Source organism: Megascapheus bottae, chromosome 4, assembly GCF_031878675.1.
Source record: "Megascapheus bottae isolate mThoBot1 chromosome 4, mThoBot2.hap1, whole genome shotgun sequence".
Lineage (NCBI taxonomy): Eukaryota > Metazoa > Chordata > Mammalia > Rodentia > Geomyidae > Megascapheus > Megascapheus bottae.
This window is the reverse complement of record NC_143512.1, coordinates 25,038,243-25,041,850: the sequence shown is the minus strand read 5'-3', so window position 1 is coordinate 25,041,850 and position 3,608 is coordinate 25,038,243.

Below are 3,608 nucleotides of genomic sequence, written 5' to 3'. Positions count from 1 at the left end.
GTTTTGATTGGTGTTATCACTCTTTCTTTTTGTGCAGTTACCGACTAGTCTAATAATTCACTGATAAGCGATTTATATCCAAAACAATAAGCCTCTCAATCCAATCTCTATTGTCTTTAAGTCCCTCTGAGCCTAGAGAATAATTAAACACCTAGATATACAGTGTTGCTCAACAGCCATCAAGTGTAGATCCATGCAGTATAAGGGTTGAAAGATGAGCAGAGGTCCAGAGACAGAAAAATAGAATGAGAGAGGTCAGGGGGTAAGTAGGTAGCGTATTTGAGAACAAAGTTTGGAAAGTATTAGAATAAAACTTATGTGTTGCTGCGCGACTAGCTCTTAGCCCAACCAGTGGCCTCACAGTGGACCATGGGATGGATCTGAGAGCTTCCGTCTCAGCGCAGTTGGCGGATGTTTTCCTGTGCTGCTTCCAGGGGCGGCCCCAAGCGAAGGGTCTGGGGATTGAGAGTTTCAGGGGCTGTCAGCAGGACCAGCAGGAGACCCCTCTGTTCCCAGGGGCGGGGCCCAGCTGGGGACGTGGGCTCCAAGGGCGGAGCCGCGCCTTTTTGGTTCTCAGAAGGGGAGCTTGGCTGCTGGTCGGCCCTTCAGATCCCTGCTGTGTTTCCACTGCTTTGTCAGAGTCTGTGACTGTGGGGGGGGGGGCCCTCGGTGGTGTCTTGCTCAGGATTCCCAGCTGGAGGATGCCCCGCTCAAGAATTGAGGGGGGGCAGATGCAGGCTCCTATTTACCCACACCCCCTACCCACTGTTGTAAGGCAGGGTCCCAATGCCCTCCACTCTCCAGATCCAGTGGCCTGGGAGAGGAGCCTCCCCTGGTGGGCGGGTGGGAGCTGGGACAGCTCCGCCTCCCCTGGTGGGGTGCTGAGTCTTAGGGTCCACCCGCTTGTCAGTCTCCAGTCACAGGGCTGGGGGTTGAGCCCGTTGGGCGGGTGGGAGTTGGGACAGCCCCGCCTCCCTTGGTGGGGTGCTGGGTCTTATGGGTAGCCCGCCTGTCAATCTCCAGTCAATGGCCTGAGGGAGGGGGCTGTTGAGGGAAGGGACAGGATTCTAAATTCCTTGCCCCCCTGCTCCTGCCAGTCTTTCTCGGGCGGGGTGTTGGGGTCTGAGTTAAGTTCTATTGCTTGGCACCCGCTCCGCTTTCCCGATGTGTTTGGGGATGTGCTGTATTACTCACGCCTCTGCGTCAGTCTGCGGGTGCTCCACGGTGGTGGGGAGTCTTTCACTCCCCTTGGGTCTCCGCCGCCGCCTGTGTTCTGCATCTGGGTTCCGCTGCTTGCTGTTCTGGTTCCGCGTCTGGGTTCCGCTGCTTCTGCCGTTCGCTGGCCCGGTTCTGTGCTGGTTTCTGCAGCCGTTGGTCTCCCACCCTGGTGCCCTCCACTGCCGCTGCTTTTCGTGGATTAGAGCCAGTGCCCGCCCCCGCTTTCCCCGCGTGGAGCCGGCACCCGCTCAAGCTGCTTTTCGCGGCTTGGCCCAGCGCCAGCTGCTGCTTTCCGCGGCTTTCCGCGGCTTTGGGCGAGAGGTGGGGGAGGGGTCCTCGCGTTCCGAATTCTTTGAGAAAGTTGGATGTGAGCTTTATCTGGATTTCTTTTCCGGTTTGAGTCCTTCTCCGTTGCTTTTTGAGTTTGTTGTTGTGGATTTCTTTAGGTAGTTGGCTCGTGGGACTCCCTGGTTCTCTCTTTTTGTCAGAGAAAGCTAGGCAGCGTCTCTATTGTCTCGGCACCATCTTCCTTCCCCTCCTGGTACTGTTTTCTGAAAGGGTAAATGAAAAAATATTTAAGATCTTAATCCTTTGATAATGATGTGTGGAAGTCTAGAGGAATATGTTTTATGTTCCATTATTTTGGTGGAATGCTGCAACTGTAGTATGGGGGAATCAGAAATCTTTAAATGTAAATAGATTGGCTTTATTTTTTGAAAGGCATCTATTTAGATTCCTTTTTGATTGAGATGGAAAGAATAAAGCCTGTCTAATTGCCAAAATATTCTAGAACATTGTATACATCTCAATGAATAAATATATATTTATATACACATATACAATATATATATAATACATTTATTGGGTCAAAAGGCAGACAGACCATTTCAGGTGAGACTTTTAAGTTTTATAGGAAAGTGTTAGGATAATTAAGTAAATAGGAGATAAATGTATCTATATTTGGGTTTATTCTTGTTTTTTTTTTTTTTTGCTAGTCCTGGGCTTGAGCTCAGGGCCTGAGCACTGTTCTTGGACTTTCTCAAGGCTAGAGCTCTATCACTTGAGCCTCAGCACCACTTCTGGCTTTTTCCTATTTATGTGGTACAGAGGAATCAAACCCGGAACTTCGTGCATGCTAGGCAAGCACTAAACCAGTAGGCCAATCTCCCGGCTTGGGTTTACTGTTTTGAAAATCTTAATGCTTAGCAGTTACTTTTTTTTTTTATTGGTTGTGGGGCTTGAAGTCTGGGCCTGGATACTGTCCCTGAGCTCTTCAGCTCAAGGCACTGTCCTGTTCCTGGAGCCACAATGCCAACTTCCAGTTTTCTAGTGGTTAATTGGAGATGAGTCTACTGATTTTTCATGCCTGGGCTGGCTTTGAACTGAGATCCTCAAATCTCAACCTCCTGAGTAGCCAGGAATACAGGCATAGGCCACTGCACCTGGCAGTATTTGTATTTTTGAAATGTCTAGTATTAGCTTACATAATCATGTTATCCTTGTCATTCAATACAGTCCAGTGAAATTGATCCATTTCAAATTACAAATTTATAAAAGTTCCTCTTTTCTTCGCAGTAAAATAATTAAGTGACAAGATCTTCACTTTTCAATCAACTAGTGTATATAACTCAAATAAAAATAAAAATAAAAGTACAAAAAAAAGACCTGTCAAATTGCATTGAAAGTGAGGCAATTTACACATGGCCTTCTCAATCACTACCAGGGCAGATCACCAGTATCTATTATGACAGTAAATTAATAGTGATTCTTTGGCTGAAACCATGGGGAGGAATGTTGAATGTTGAATTACACTGTGCAAAAATATTCTATGTGGTTCCAGTTGGATTCAATTGGAAACTACCCTAGTGTGCGTTTCGTTTAATATACTATGCTTCACATACCATCTGGACTCTACCACAAGGAAGGAGGAAATTATTAACAATGGAAATGGTTCATTCTTGATTTTCCTATAGAGAACTTCCTGCTTCTGATAGTTGGAAATTTCTTTGCTATGCATTTTCCCCCACACACTTTCTTGTAATGTAAGGTGAAAAATTTAGGTTCTTTATTTGTACTTATACATTTATATTTGTATACACATCTGTGCTTTTTTGGCTTCAAAGGAAATTTGGATTCATCTGTTTTAAGAATTATGTGTGGGGGGAGGGGTGTTTGAGTATGCGTGTATATTTCAGGGGATTGAATTTGACATTGTGAGGCATGTGAGGTTCTCTGTGAGACCAAGAACTGGAAATTTTATCATAAAAGTCTTAAAATTTTTGAGATAAGTAGTTTTTGTCACATAACTCAAGTTCAAAATGGATAAGTGAAATTTGCTGTAAAATTTAGTGGATTTGAGATACTTCAATTTCCCGTAAAATCCAACACAG